The sequence below is a fragment of the Homarus americanus genome, unplaced genomic scaffold (assembly GCF_018991925.1).
Source record: "Homarus americanus isolate GMGI-L3 unplaced genomic scaffold, GMGI_Hamer_2.0 scaffold30535, whole genome shotgun sequence".
Taxonomy (NCBI): Eukaryota; Metazoa; Arthropoda; class Malacostraca; order Decapoda; family Nephropidae; genus Homarus; species Homarus americanus.
In genome coordinates this window covers 3,891,214-3,908,786 of record NW_024732440.1, presented here as the reverse complement: position 1 = coordinate 3,908,786, position 17,573 = coordinate 3,891,214, and positions in this window count along the sequence as shown.

Genomic DNA, 17,573 nt, shown 5'->3' with positions numbered 1-17,573 from the left:
AAGGATTGGGGAAGAAGAAGGATGAAGGGACGATAGGGAAGGGAGAAAAGGAAGGCGGGGTAGAATGAACGGTGGCTGGTCCTGGTCATGCACCTTGCAGTTCTCTTCTACGAAATGACGTGCATGTCACCTAGCAATTCAATTTTCAATCAATGGTCCCCTCCACCGAAGGTCATGGAAGATTGATTACAGCAGGTAGAGGCACACTGCTGGTCTCCATGACGCGACAAGAGGGAGAGAGATTTATATATATACATATATATATATATATATATATATATATATATATATATATATATATATATATATATATATATATATATATATATAAAAGAGAGAGAGAGACAGTACTTGAATACCAAGTTCGATGTTTTATGCCAAATGTTGTGCAAAAACTTCCTTAATGATGAAGGTGGAGTCTCTCACCCACATACCTCCGTGTCACAGGTAGAGTACAAGGCAGGTACACGGCTGGTCTGTCATATATGTTGGTTCTATATACTTATCGGCTATACTGAGGCAACTCGCAGAGGTATACTGTATTTAATGCTTGCAGGGTATTATAAGATATACTCGTGTTGAGTCAAAGTGTATGTCTTATACCAGCGTATACATATTCTTTATTAAGGTGCAGATACTTTGTTATAGGATTAAGTACACGTTCATAAGGTATACGATATGTCCTAAGAATATATATATTATCAAGACACTGCTAGACCATATATACATCGTACAGCCGTGAGTGTCTGTCTCCTGTGACACGTAGGCAATTTCACGTATAATTTGCCGGATCTCTCCCTCCCTCTCTCTCACACATCGTATTGGGGGGGTGGATCATATAGGACAGAGAAGACACACAGAGAGGCAGGCAGATAAAGATGATACAGAATATCAAGAAACGAAATCAAATGAATCCTGCCATAAAAGTTAATAAAACAAAAATGGACCAGTTTATACATGGACTACAGCTGGACTGGACCTTGAGAGTAGTGGACACTTTTATGAATGAAATAATTGGTCGATAGACACACTAACTACCTAGACAACTTTCCAATACACTTTACTATATAATCAATGGTGAATGGAGGTGCATTTTTAAGGTCTATTGGTGATATGGATTTGTGTTGTCATGGCGTTATTACTCTGGTGCTATAAAATGGTGTTATTGCGGTGTTATGGTGCATCTACGTTATGTTGTTATGGTGTGACGTCATTGTGTTGGTGTGGAATTATGTCACTGTATTGTTCAGGAGTGACGTCATTGTATGTTAATTAACCTGTCGAGAGTGATGAGTTACTGAGAGATTAAGAGAGTAAATGAGAATGTGTGAGACAGACAGACAGACAGTCACAAAGACAGACAGACAGACAGTCACAAAGACAGACAGACAGACAGACAGACAGTCACAAAGACAGACAGACAGACAGACAGACAGTCACAAAGACAGACAGACAGACAGACAGACAGTCACAAAGACAACAGACAGACAGAGACAGACAGACAGACAGACAGACAGTCACAAAGACAGTCAGACAGACAGACACAGACAGACAGACAGGCAGACAGACAGTCACAAAGACAGACAGACAGGCAGACAGACAGTCAAGCAAAGACAGACAGACAGACAGACAGTCACAAAGACAGACAGACAGACAGACAGACAGTCACAAAGACAGACAGACAGACAGTCACAAAGACAGACAGACAGACAGACAGAAAGAGAAAAAAACATTGTAATCAGTATAATCCACGATTACAATGATCCCTCACTTAACCAACCTACACACCCATAAAACTGTCTTCATTTTTTTTAGATAGATGACGTAGGTGATATGTGAGAGAAGGAGAACGATTAGTGTTGAAGGCGTCAGCGAGAGAGAGAAACGTTCATGACCAGAGGCTGAGTGAAGGTTGAAGGCGACCGTTATTGCTCATGACAGTAATCTGGCGTCATGTAGCTGAAACTGATGATGAAGCAATCACAGGATTATGCTATTCACATCTCGTAAATCAATGCCGGGTCTCTCTCTCTCTCTCTCTCTCTCTCTCTCTCTCTCTCTCTCTCTCTGATATAATTGATATATATATATATATATATATATATATATATATATATATATATATATATATATATATATATATATATATATATATATATATATAAGGAAAATAGATTGCTAGCAAGATACTTATCATCTTACGCAGTCACCATCATCAACACCATCACCACCATCACCACCATCACCACCTCCATCATTCCCTCATTCATCTCTCTTTTCTCACCTTGACTCACTCATCACCACCCATTCCCTCACAACTTTCGTCGACAGCGGATCCCTTTCACGCCGCGTCCGTCCGTTCGTGATCGTCTTTTGTTTCCCTGAATCCGTTCTTGATTGCGTTTCGTTACACTTTACCGCGTCTATTCTTCCCACCAGCCCAACGCCTCTCACATCTCCGTTCTCCCTGCGGAAAAATGACCTCGATTCGATTTTCAACAGGTGTCTTTCTTGCGGGTTTGAAATACGTATTTTTTTCTGTTTTTCTTTTTTTTACATTTACCGGTTAATAAAAAGAGTAATTTGCAATTTCTCGCGAGTTTTAGGTGGTGGTGATGGTGATGGTGGTGGTGGTGGGGGAAGTGATGGTAAGGAAGTGTATTTATTAATTATTTGTGTTATGTTATTCCCTAAGATCACAATATACTGTGTTCAAGTAGAGTGATTTCATGAACAGGTCAGGTACTTAAGGTTTCATTAACTTGACTATTGTATTGTTGTTGTACCTAAATTCATGTTTTTCCCAATATCTGTATAACTCTTTTCTATTATTCCCAAGCCTTTATCTGCATAATAATAAATCAAATATAATTTCCTATATCTAGCAGTTTGTTTATGTGTTTGCCGAGACAATATTCTTGTTTATCTGTTTAGCTATCTGCAATAATATACCTAAAAATATCTATCCGTTACGCTTAGTGTGTAAGTGACTATTTATTTTTGTATCTGTTTATCAGGCTATAACAATACAGGTACATCTAAGTTATGTTGTGCAGATTAGCAGTGCCCCGTAGCCGGTCGTGCCTGGATTAGGGGCCGGACAAATGGATCTTTCGTGTCCTTTTGCCCGGCACTTGCCCGGAGAACAAGTTAATATTATGAAAGGAAAACTCCCAGACAGAAATGTCGGGTGCTGCGTGACCCTCACCTCCCCGTACATGTTTAACCAGCGTGGTCTGTCAACCAGCGAGGCGGCGGGAGGGTGTGTGCTTGACCTGACGCCATATTGTGATAGTTGATTTCTCCTATTTCTCTTGGTCTATTCTTACACTGACCTGACCTGAAATCAGTATTAAAGTTCTACTCATTGTTGTGTAAGCAGAATTGTGCTACAAATTTAAGTGAAAATGTCAACTTGTAATAAGAAGTAAGGAAAATTGACCGAGTGACGGTAAAAGGCATTTAGATGGACACAGGTGATCTGTGATTGATACACACAATAAATTGGAATATTTTGAAATGTTAATTTAACGTTTTCTATACAAATATCCGGACAAGTAAATTTCATAAGTCACTTGCCCGGGGCAAGTAAATGTTCCACATAATCTCATAATGTTCCACACAGCCTGATATACCTCTATATCTCGATACTATTCATGCACATTTACCTGTAGATTCACCTCCTTTATGATTATCAATCTTTCTACGGACACATCTATTCCTTTCTGTGAATATTCTTCATGACTGAGAAATGTAGAGACAAATGGAAAAATAGAGACGAGGAATAAGGTGTTAAGGTGAGAGGAAGAGGAAAGGAATACGAATACGGGGAATTAATTTCTTATTAAAATATAAACTCGTCAAATGGGACTCTGTTTTAAAAGGCAAATAGTGCCCCTCGCTAAATCCATACAGCGTCTGAGAGTAACAGAGATCTGGGAGGGGTGGGCAGGAGAGGAGTGGGGTAAGGGAGGTAAGGGGGGTACAGGGGAGGAAGGGGAAAGGGGGAGCCTCAGCAGGAAGAGGAGGGAGTCTATGCAAATTCCCATAATAACGCACTTCCGATGGAGATGTGTATTAGCATGTGTTCTGTGTAGTGCGTCCGGCGAGCGAGCAAAGTGACCGTGATTGAAGGACACATCGGCCGGCTACGATAATTGCCACGCTCAACTAACTACCCAATAGTTAACAGCGACGGCAAACGAGCCTCAGTAGAGAGCAGCACGTGTCATGTTTCATTAGAGGTGTTCGAAGCTTCGGACATATGCCGCTCGGGGAAGTAAACGGAGGCGTAAGATAGACTGTGTTCGAGGCAAAGTGATGTTGTCTGTGTTCGGAGCTGAGGCGTGTAAGGCAGACTATGAATTAGAGGCTTATTGATTTGGTACTGAGAGTCGACAGCCTGACACAGAACCGTAGCGAAATACAAACTGCATTGTGTGTCCACGAAGGAAAACAGTGTCAAGTTAGATCAACGTTGGTTACATTCAAAGAGAAGTGCCGAATCCACCTGGTAAACACATGGCTGCAAGTTTCCTGTGGCCTAGACTTGAGGGGATGTTGTTGACGTTGACGTTATAATTATATTACTGCGCTTCAACAACTAAGTTCTTTAAGCATGTAACAAAGTTAGTAATTACACTACAGTCCATCAACAATTGCAACTTATGAGATACAACTTTCTGGACTGAAGGGATTAAATCCTAAACAACCATAACACTGTGGCACCGGACACATATTACAGAAAATATTCACTAAATTATGAAGAAAATAGAACTCTCAGGCGAGATCATCTGAGGTAACACTTGAATAAATCATCATCTTGGCCGGACAGAAGCATTCTCACTTTCCTGGATTCGTCGGCTTTGTTCGTTAATTCAGTTCAATATCAAATCATCGCCTCAAGATTACCTGTGGGTAATACCCGTAATATTGAGAAAATTTAAGGAATCAAAGTTTGTGTTAGTGTATTTTCATCGTATTGCAACATTACCTGCAAATGATACCTGTAATTACAAATAATTTGAGTTCCTTTACGAGCGCCAACTACAGTCTGTTCCCCAAAACGTAATTCTCTCCATAATTAGTGGCCAGACTCACGACAATAAAGCATTGTGATAGTTATAATGAAGACCAAGTAAAGTTCAACAATGAAACCTTAGAAAAGTTCACTAATAAGATCGATGCCGATGGTGATGGTGTTGGTGGTGGTGTTGGTCATAATTGTGGTGGCAGTGGTAGCCCCTGGAGGTGGTGGTAGCCTATGGGGGTGGTGGCAGTTCCTGGGGGTGGTGGTAGCCCCTGAGGGTGGTGGTAGCCCCTGGAGGTGGTGGTAGCCCCTGGTGATGTTGGTGGTAGCCCCTGGTGATGGTGGTGGTAGCCCTTGGTGATGGTGGTGGTAGCCCTTGGTGATGGTGGTAGCCCTTGGTCATGGTGATAGCCCTTGGTCATGGTGGTTGTAGCCCCTAGTGGTGGTGATAGCCCTGGTGGTGGTGGTTGCCTGGTGATGTGGTGGTAGCCCTGGTGGTGGTGGTGGTGGTGGTGGTGGTGGTGGTGGTGGTGGTGGTGGTGTGGTGCAGGTGGTGCAGGTGGTGGTGGTGGTGGTGGTGCTGGTGGTGCAGGTGGTGGTTGAGTTGGTAGTGGTGCAGGTGGTGGTGGTGGTGGTGGTGGTGGTGTGGGGTGTGCAGGTGGTGGTGGTGGTGGTGGTGGTGGTGGTGGTGTGGTGGTGCAGGTGGTGGTGGTGGTGGTGGTGCTGGTGGTGGGTGGTGCAGGTGGTGCAGTGGTGGTGGTGGTGGTGGTGCTGGTGGTGGTGCAGGTGGTGGTGGGTTGGTAGTGGTGCAGGTGGTGGTGGTGGTGGTGGTGGTGGTGGTTGGTGGTGGTGGTGGTGCAGGTGGTGGTTGGGTTGGTAGTGGTGGTGGTGGTGGTGCTGGTGGTGCAGGTGGTGGTGGAGTTAGTGGTGGTGGTGGTGGTGGTGGTGGTGGTGGTGGTGTGTTGGTGTTGGTAACCCCTGGTGGTGAAGGCCTAGGCTCACATGAAAATAACACACTCCAAAATTAATAATACTCTCTAAAATACTGACATTTTAGCCTCAAAAACACTACACGAGCGAATCAACAAACAAAAAATATAACTCACAGGTAAAATAAATAGTTTATAGTCGAGATGTATTATTAAATTTAGAGTATCAAAAATACATAAGATAATCATTCCCTTATTGAAAAAAAAACACTAAGATCCTACATTACGTAAATACAGTCACAAGACCCAAAAGACAAACAAAAAAATAGTTTATAAATATCAAGTATAACTAATAATTAAACCGTGATATAATGTAATTTATTGTGTTTGGGTATATTATTGCTATTAGTGAGAGAGATAAACTGGATGGTAATAGCAGTGTAGAGTCCATTATTATAATACCCAACCCATTAATGTTATGACTGCTCCATTAGTTATATATCTGACCCAACCCGTCGCTGACTCGACACCGTGAGGCTTAACTCATAAGCTTCTTGTCCACTCCGTTAGTGAAGTGATAATAATAATAATAATAATAGTAATAATATATAAATCATCTTCATCATTGTTAGTGTTAAATCTTCTCCATTCACTTTATTTATACATTCTAGGTCAGTGTCATAACCAACAGTAGGCAATATATCTAACTCACTCGTGTCCAACTAAAAAAAAATAATAATAATAATAAACCCAAGAAAATCCCTAAACTTACCCTCCCTCCCCCCCCAAAAAAACAAAAGTCCACAAATACAAAACCTCAACACAATTATTCACGACGATGATATTTAAAAACCCGAAGGTCAAAAGGTTTTTATTCCGGTAGTTGAGTTTCCTGGTGGACCCCTGATGTACTTTGAACGTAGTGAGAATGTTTACAAACTTCTTCACATTATAAACCCATGACTGATTGTATTGGACAGGTAAGTAATGACCCCGCCAGGTGTTCAGATCACTGCCTGGTAATTCCAAACCGGACCTGACCTGCAATTATCCTCGAATCTATAACATTTATTACCTGTCTAAATAAGAATACAACCCCAGGAGTGATTAGACTAAATCTCTTTATGCGTGGAGTCGATATTATTGACGTGGGGGTGAATATAGAACAAACAATTTTAAGGGTATTGGTGTTGATTATATCGATAGAAGTAATAGTAGTGGTGGTAATAGTTAAATCAATAGTAGTAACAGTAGTAAGTGTGTGTGTGTGTGTGTGAGTTAATTCAAAGTGTGCTCCTAGTAGGCAGACATAAAGTATTGGAGAAGTACTCTTAACAAGACCATTAAGCCATTACATATCCAGACGACCCTTAAGGTATGTTAGGTTAGGTTAGGTTGGTTCGTGCCATCTTATAATGAACAAAGAAAGATGATTTCACCGTCCTATTTGAGGATTTTTTCAGAGTTGTACATGTTGTTTGGCGCCTAGAGTTGACATAATCAGTGAGGAAACTTTTATAGGCTTTCTTTTACAATCAGGGGGCCTAGCATGTCCTTTACGACGGCCTCAATAAACGGGCTCAGATGAGGCAACAATATAACATGAAGGCCGCAGGTATTGTCTGATTACAGGGGAGTTGTGAATCGTGTCATCATCAACTGACAGATGGAATCATATAACTATGTCATCTCTCTTCTTTGTACAAGTTGACACAACGTCATAATTACCAAAAACCTGACCCGTTTGTAGTGAGGTTTATAAACACTTGTACCTGGCTAATAATAACACAGTGGCAAGTATAACGAGTATTGTTGAGTTAAAGTTATTACAGTCCTTCTTGGCATGGCATTTCCGCATTTTTTAGGAAGCAATTAAAATAATCAGATGGAAGAAAGTCAGCTGACAACAGAACAATATTGTGAGACGATGTGGTGATTTTCCGACAGGTTAAACACAAGTGTCTACTGCATAAATTGTCAACAAATGTTAGAATGTTATTCTTTTGTAAATACGACGAACTACATAATAAATGACAACTCTATGAAGGCAGGGTGGCGTGCCTCGGCTCACTGGAAAGTCAACTGAAACGAACACATGAAGAACCACCAAACATTGTTCTCAGTGTTCACCTATAAGATATTTTAAAACGCTAAGGTGATAAGGAAAGGAGGTGAGTACCTGTGTGTTGAGGCTGGGATGTGTGAAGGTGTGTGGTAGGAAGGGAGGGTGAGGGTGTGGTGGGGGACGGGAGGGAGCACTATGTTGGCACAGGGTAACGGCCGTGTCCGGGAGCAGCGACTATACCACGGATAATAGGAGGCCATTAGACCGTATGAGCAAATACGACATAAGGCTCTCGTATACCTCACTACAGGTGTACTTATCATTCATTAATTTATCCTAAGTAAGGTGAGTTACATCGAACACTGAAGAGAAAGATGACAATTAACTTTATTGAATCTGTTGCGTCACTTATTGTTGTAATGCTCACAGTCTCCCGGCCTCCGTCAGAACATTGCCACACACACCCACAGGCAGCCGAGCAGCTTACAGACCTTAAACTAGTCAGTAAATCCCCTTAAGCCTCTCAATGCTGGCATGGCCATCCCCTGGTTGGCTCTGTGTATGTCTAACTGAAAGGTAGGGACGAAACCCATGTATTTTCGGTCATTAAAACCTTAATTAAAAAATCCTAGATAACATAACTCCGCGCTCCTCCCCTCAACCTAAGAACAAACGCCGGAGAAAGACTTCATAACTTCATCTGTCCGAAAAGATAAAACTCTGATCAATTATAAAACTAAATATTACAACACCTTCATGTCTCTCAAGTTTAGTCACCAGTGATAATAATCTTCTCTGACACAACTCAGACGTTAAAAAAAACAAACATCCACTTAGACTCTGTGCCATCGACTGTGCATCTCCTCCAAATATGAAGTTGCCCGGCCCCCACCCCCCCTAGCCGTCACATCACCAACCAGGTCACACCTGCTTTGCCGGGAGCTGAAATTATTGACCTTACAGAATGCATCCTGGTCGCCTTGTCACTCAGCCTGAAGGAAATATACAAACTTTATTTCTTTTTTGAAGTGATAAAGGATGTTGTTGCATTCCCTAGAAAGACGAAGAGTGCGGGGAGATATGATAGAAGTACTTAAGTGGGTGAAAGGAATCAATAAAGGGGATATAGATAAAGTTCTTATAATATCCGAGCAGGATAGGACTCGGAGCAACGGATTCAAGTTGGATAAGTTTAGGTTTAGGAGGGAGATAGGAAGAAACTGGTTCACAAATAGAGTGGTGGACGAGTGGAACAAGCTTAGCAACTTTGTAGTAAGTGCTGGAACACTGGAAAGTTTCAAAAGGAGGCTAGATAGATTCATGGACGATAGAGAGTGGTAGTAACTTTCGACAGGAGCTGCCATGCACAGGCCAACCGGCCTATTGCAGACTCCTTATTTTCTTATGTTCTTATGTTTTTATATTACTGTACTTCAGCATCTAGGGTATTTAAGGGCTTCGTCTAGGTTAGCAACAACACAGGTCATCAACTGTCACATTAAGAATAAAATATCCCAAAGGGATCTTAAATAAATGGCTGGTGACTGGAGGAGACAATGTGTGTACGTGGCCACAGATACAAACACTGTGTTATTCCTTGTCTATATTCTCTCCTCGGAGGCTGTGTCGTAATATATGTACTGTAAATATTCATCATGCGGTATTTTTATAGTTTGTAATATAAAAAATATTTTACAATAGTGCTTTCGACGAAGTTTTCACATACGTCATAATAGAGCGAACAATACTAATATTTATACTCCGTAAATAAATGATCACAGTAGTTTTTCTGTCGTTTTATTAATAAAACATTTATATAAATCTTCCGTCATTGTGTTGTGGTCGCTCACTAGATAAAAACACCTTCACAGCACTGACGTTTTCACCATAAAGGAGCGCCACCGTTGGCAGAAGGCTGGTGAACCTTCGACGGGGTTAACTACTAACTGCGTGTCAGTGTGGTGGAGGGGAACGCCAGACGATGTTTATTGCTCTTGCTGGCGCTGTCTGCATGGCGCGGGGCCACCTTGAATCCTTTCTGTGTAAAACTTCCCGAAACACAATAAGTTATTTACCTTTAAATAATAGTCATTTTTTCTGGCAAATCTCAGTAAATTAAACCTGATCTAACCTAATGTAAGCCTAGCGTAAGCTAAATTAACCTAACCAAACTAAAACTTACCTAACCAAACCTATACTAAACTAAACTAAACAAACCTAACGTATCGACCTTTAATATAGTTAGGATTCTATTCAGTATACGCTGCAACTAACTGCCACAAGGTTCGATGACTAAATTCGTCTCATAAGCGCTGGACAGACGACTCAACACTCGATTCAACAGCTGGACCCGTGTTTGTCTGCACTCCCTATAATAAAACATATACAGGTACTTTTTCTCTCCGAGGTTAAAAGCAGTGGGTCCATGGTAAGCGAACGTAGCTGAACGCACTGTAGCCTTTATTATTCATTGAAGTTAACTCTCTTGCTAGTAGTAGGTAAGTGAACGCCTCCATCCTCCCCGCTGATTCCACTCAACTTAACTCTTTATCCAGCCCGACTGAGCCATCAACTCTTTCTTACTTCGCCTTAAGTAAACGTCTGGTTGAATGCAAAATAAAGATGTCATTCGATACCTTGTCAAATTAATGTTTACCTCACTAACAACACTTTTTATCACCAATATCACCTCAACGACTCTTACTACTACCACTCGAACCAGCCCTATTACCACCACTACTGTACTACCATTACTGCCACCCTAACCACTACAACTACAACCCCCCAATCACCACCCCTAACACTCCACTCATCACCACTACCTCCCCAATCACCACCACTACCTCTCAGTCCCCAGCACTACCACCCTAACCACCCCATTCACCACAAATAATACCCCAATCACCACCACTACCTCCCAATCTCCACCACTACCACCCTAACCACCCCATTCACCACAAATAATACCCCAATCACCACCACTACCTCCCCAATCACCACCACTACCTCCCCAATCAACACCACTTCCACCCAACCACCAGCTTCCCGCATCAGGCAGACTCCTGAACAAAAGATCCACTGCAAATGATCTATCATCATACAGCAGACGCCACCCGCTGTGTATGAGGAGCATTTTGCTGGTTATTAATGATGTGTGTGTGGAGTATGCAAACGAAGTGCTCCTGATTTATGAACTGAGAGAAATGGCCTGTAAAAATATCAAGGGACTCGTGTGTGTGTGTGTGTGTGTGTGTGTGTGTGTGTGTGTGTGTGTGTGTGTGTGTGTGTGTGTGTGTGTGTGTAAATAAAATGTCAGAATGTTTGTAAAGTGGGAGTGTATGCTAAAATATAATTGACAGGATATACACATATGTATGTATTATATATGAAATAATTATTCGTATATTAACAAATGATATGTAGTGTATAGATGTGTATTATATATATATCCAGCGCTAACAGGATTAAATTTAATTACATCAATAAGTTTACACAAACATAGATTTACACAGAACAGTAAATATACACATGTAAAAGCTCTTACAAAGAACAAATATTATTTTGCGTTAGTGCAGCTGTTTGTGGAGACTGGAAGGTAAATCATTTTTTTTAACATTGTGACAAATGTTGACATAGTTTACACTGCACAGGCGTTGTGTTCACCTTGTTGTTGTACACTCATTGTATTATAGTAAACTGGACTGTCAACAAGATATTTTTAAGTGTATGTCTGTTACTCCGACTGTCTCTCTCTAGCCATATGTGTTTGTCTCTCCCGCTTCCTTCATCTATTTATTAGGATTTAATTATTTCAATTCAAATTCGCTATTTATTTATGTCCGAACGTGCCTCCATTTGTGTGTGTGTGTGTGTGTGTGTGTGTGTGTGTGTGTGTGTGTGTGTGTGTGTAAGAACAGCAATCACCAAAAATAATAACAAACTCTTAAAAAATGAATTACATGGTAGTTCTTACGTAACAAAAAACACTAATGCATACTGATAACTTAATGAAGACTAAAATTTCTACGATTCATTTACTATATCTCGCTGTCAGCCTCCATCACCTATGAGCACTGGAGTAAAGGTGTCGTCATGTCGCTCCAGGTGACAGTAGAGTCTGACACACTATTTAGCAGGAATCGATTTTTTTTTTTTTTTACTTCAAGTCTGTATCCATAGTAAGTTAGGAAGGTCGCTGGGACATGATGGCTTTTGTGGTTACCTTTTTTTTATGATGGGATTTTGTCTACTTATTTTGTTTGCGGAGGGTTCAGGGGCCGAAATAACCTTGATAATTCAACAACATACAGAGAGTTATTTCGGCTTTTTTTTTTTTTTTAATTAAGAAAACGAAACTTGTCGTAATGAGATATTGAGAGGCGAGGAAACTAATGAAGCTTTAAGTGTTTTGATTTTCGGGATTAATTTGTAACAGAAGTGAAATTACGTTCCTGCTGGATGACCATTAAATTATCTAATTGGTCTCTGAGAGATATCATCGAAACACACACACACACACACACACACACACAATCATCTTGTATCATTCCGCTACAGTGAGTGTTTATGTACGTGTGTGTGTCGGTGTGTGAGTGTGTGGGTACATGCGTGTGTGAAAGAGAGAAAAAGAGAGAAGGAATCAGATTCATCTTTGAAAAATGGTTGGATTGGGAGTCTTTTGAGACGAAAAAATGGAAATACTTTCCTCTGAACGAAAACGAGGTTTAAGACGTCGAAAAAAACAAAAAACATCCTTTCTCTTGAAGAACCGAAACCATTTCCCTCCGCAGATGAATTCCATACCGCGATTGTAAAAGGTACTCTCTTTTGATTGGTCGTATGAAGTTGCCGCCCTAAAAGTTATTGAACTCCAGAACGAGATTTTCTTACATTTTTCTCTCAATATTGTTCCCACTTTAGAAAAAAAAAATCCAGCTCCTCGTAACCAATAACAAGGTATTTCATTTACACACAAAAAAGGGAAAGTATTAGCACGGCTAGTTTTATTATCATGTTGTAAAGATGAAAGCGACGTGGGTTTTGAATAGTTGTGAGAGAGGTTGAAATAGCCAGCCACAAAAACTAGCAAACAACAAAGAAAGGTGTTTATTTTTTTTTTTTCAGAATTCATTCCCTGTCGACTGTTTATTTCCTTGAATTCTTAAGTTGTTGGAGAGATTTGTGAGTGTAACTTCCCCTGACGGGTTTGTGTGTGTTTTTTCTTTTATACTTTCAAACAGCCACAGGATATTTGATACTTAATTCGGATGATGAAAGTACACTGGCGTATTTTCACTTTCTTTCATATCCTCGACATGATTAAAAAAAATATAATTTCTCTCTTTTTTATTCTAAATGTTCTTCCTTTTTAACTTAACTGTAAATATTTATCAGTCCATTGTCTCATTTAATTAATATATATATATATATATATATATATATATATATATATATATATATATATATATATATATATATATATATATATATATATATATATATATAAAATTATATATTACATGTTAATTTAATATTATGTCCTATTGTATTACTTTCTCTCTTTTTATAATCTATATTTTCTTCTTTCTTCTTCTCTTCCTTCCTTCTTTGCCCCTTCTTTCTTTTCTTTCCTTCGTTTTTCTTTTTAAATGTTTTGATCTTCAACTTCATAGATCAATCAGGGTTGTAGGAATGGTGATACTTGGCTTTTCTCATTTATTCCTCTCTCTCTTATCTCATCTTTCTTCTCCTGCCCTTTATTCTTTTTTCCTCGTCATCTGTCTTCTTTAACACCGACACTCAGTCTTTAAATATCTTCATAAAAACAAATGACGATCGAAAATATGGAAGACGATATATGGATATAAACTGTGTGAATATATATTTATCTATCTATCTATCTACCTATCTATCTACAGCATCGTCCGTCTATGCTTCTTTCTGCCCCATCTGTGTAATTTTTTAATATTAAATATATTTCTAGTTAAACATACACCTATTAACCTAAACATATCTCTGAGATCCCAGTGTTATAATTCACATTACCATAATAATATCGATCACATTAGCCTCTTCATAAATATATATTAGTGTGTTATGTATGAGTGAGGTCGGGGCGGTCCTCTCTGCCTCGAGCAACACATTAATATTCTCGTCTTCTTCTGTTGATTAAGTAAACATGATAAGGGTAAAAAGGTTCGATGGAGTCTTGTGTTGTGATTCGTGAACTGAAGGGGGTTTAGTTAAGATGTGATGGATGAGAGACAGAGAGACAGAGAGAGAGAGAGAGCAAAAAAACTGAGAGAAAGATGAAAAGGTTGACTATTTATTAAATTATATACAGGTTAATGGTAAATACTGCCCTAACACACATTAAAATTTAAGAGATAAGAAATTGGTAAAAACACAAATGAGAGACAGTTCTCTGGGTTGCAATTTCTATATAGCGTCTAAGAAGCTTACAAGACAACCAGTTTATAAAACCTTGAATGTCAATGTATTTAGTCCATTTAGATACAAACCCCCTCTTTATATTACGCCGAGGCTTGAGGTGAACATCTTCAGATCTGTATTGGAAACGTTTAAGAAGTCTTCCAATCATTGGCTTATTTTGTCTGATATGAAAGATGTGTGTGTGTGTGTGTGTGTTCGTTCTCTCTCTCTCTCTCTGTCTACAAGGCTGCTTTTATCTGTCTGTCTTCCTGTCTCTGGGCCCCTTTTTCTTTTTCTGTCTGCCTTCCTCCTCCATTTTTACCTCTTTCTGTCTGTCTCTGTGTCTCTTTCTGTCTGTCTCTTCCTTACCTCGTGTCAAAAAAAAATTCTACTCAGACATAACACGTCTGTCTTATGTCTTCCAGAGTCGTCAAGAACTGATAAAAAGACAATGGCTGAAGCAAGTTGTATGGGCTAATGTCTACCCCCACCCCCTATGTCTTCTTTCAACCAGACACACACAAACAACATTCCTTCCTCTTCTTCTTCCGAGTCTTCTCTCATCCCCGTTTCCCTTCTCCATCTTCTTCCCTTCCCTTTCCTTCCCTCTCATCCCTCGCGCTCCTCTCCTCCTACCCCCGCCTCTCCTTCACTCCCTTCTTCATCCCTCCTTTCCCTTCCTCTTCCCCTCCTCCACCTGAACCAGAGATTAGGCTAAAGATACCACAACAATGGAGAGTGTGTGGTGTCAAGGCGTACACACACAGCTGGACAGGATCTGATACTCTATCTCACTTGTGTTGAGGACGAGGAACTTTTATGTCACGTGAAAGGAAGTAAATCCTCTATTTTTTGAAAGATAAGGGACAAAATTAATTTTTTACTGAATTGTGGTAAGATTTACAGAATATAATTATTTATTCCGGTATTTGTAATAATATTTTAAGATTGTTTTACGTGCGATAAGAAATCAGATCCTTATTTTAAGTGAAGAAAGGTGGTATATCCTCTGGTTTATTGGAAATAAGGGCTCCGATCCTCTTTTTCACGTATACAGGGGATTGATTCCTCTGTTTTACTCATAATAGAGGTACAGAATCATCTTTTTTTACGAATAATAATGAATCTGAACCTTTATTTTACTTGTTATGAGGAACAGGATTATCTGCTGTACGTAAAATATGAATTCTGAATATTTGGTTAATGTTATAAACGTTGTAAGAAAAAGGTAAGAGATTCTCAGCTTGTCGTAGAGTAAAGACTTGTCGTGAAGGGATGCGATCCAATCCCTGAGGAACACACAGACCAGAACTAACATACTTCTGCCCCCGTCTCCATTACAGTCCCCCAAGAGTGAGAATGTGCTGTTTGGGAGATATTTTCACGCCTCTCTTGATGTATTCAGAAACAAGATATCTGTCAAGTGAAAAATATATCCTCTTTTAAACGCATGCGCTCTCTCTCTCTCTCTCTCTCTCTCTCTCTCTCTCTCTTTGCCGGAAATTCACAAGAAAAACATAAAATTTAAGACCTGGCGTTATTATTGCATGCATATACACGAAAAATAGAACAATATTTTAGATTGTTTGCAACATAAACAAGACAAATACCGAAAGACAGTCTGGATGTAAAGAAAAATCTCATGGTAACATTTAATTAATAACTAAAAAACTAATTTAATCTCCTATAACTTTCATAAAGCATTTTCCAAGTATCAGAAACAGCCTACTTTCGAAAATTAACCTTCCTTGCGTTCTTTTTAGTAAACTCTTTCATAAGTTCATGATAGCACAAACTTGCTGCCAGTTCCTTTTCGATGGAGAGCATAGCCAATCTACTCAACCTCTCTTAAAGCACAGTTGTCCGTAAATAGTTTTATATCAGTTTGAGTTTAGAAAAACGTCTCTTCCCTGATGGTACTGTGACTATGACTGTCAACAAAATCTTATACGCTATTTCTACATTAGGGAAGGAACCTTTGAGAGATTTTAGAAACTGAAAGACTTGAAGTACATATTTTGTTTCTGTGGGAATGAGTTCTCGGAGTACACGAAGCTCTGAACACTCGGCGGCTTCGTCAACATCGCGAAAATTTCCAACACTCAATGACTTGTCAAGCAGAGTCGTATTCAGCTAGGTACTGCACAGCTGCTATAATATGTGTTAAAACCGATCGCCAATGTTCCTTTTCTTATTCAAGTCTCGTAACATGCGTGTATCTATAGTATTCATTGAACACAACTTTCTTTACACTTCCATCCATTTGATCGAGTGGAACAAGTGCTCATTTGATGACTCATGAGATTTTCTTCTTTCACTAAAATGCTTCCAATCAGCACAGCCTCTTTTACTAGTTTATGTGTTGAATTTGAACTGTAGAATTACTAACCAGGAGAGCGCGGGGCCCCTGGAAGCTCGAGGCCCCGGGGGGAGGGAGGGGTGGCTCTGGGTCACCCCCCCCTTTCCCCCACCCCTCGGACGGCTCTGTTCACCACAATAACATCTTCCCCTGACTATGTAACTGTCTTGCTTTGTAACAGCACAAGTTAGTCATAAATATTTTTTTTAAATCTTTATCTTGACATTCTATTCTATTTTATATATGTTCTCCTAATCCTTCATTCATTTACGATTAGTTACCGATAGGCCAGGTAGATAGAACACCAAGAATATGGTTTGTTTACCGGCCATTCAGGGAGCATTTTACCCAGCACGTTACCTCCCACGTGTAAACAAGGTGTGACAGGTCAGGTCGATACATACATATAATTTCCTCGTTTTCTTCCATCTGGGGAATTTCTGTCAAGGTGTCGTATGGGCTTACCTGTGGGCTTGTGATGCGTCATTTTGGTTTTTTTTAGTGTAGGGGTTAGTGTAGGGGTTAGTGTAGGGGCTAGTGTAGGGGCTAGTGTAGGGGTTAGTGTAGGGGTTAGTGTAGGGGCTGGGTAGAGGCTAGTGTAGGGGCTAGTGAGGGTGTAGGTGTTAGTGTAGGGTTAGTGTAGGGGTTAGTTTAGGGTTAGTGTGGGGGTTAGTGTGGGGGGCTAGTGTGGGGGCTGGTGTGAGGGATGTAGGGACTCAGTGTAGGGTTAGTGTAGCGTTGGGGTGTAGGGCAGTGTGG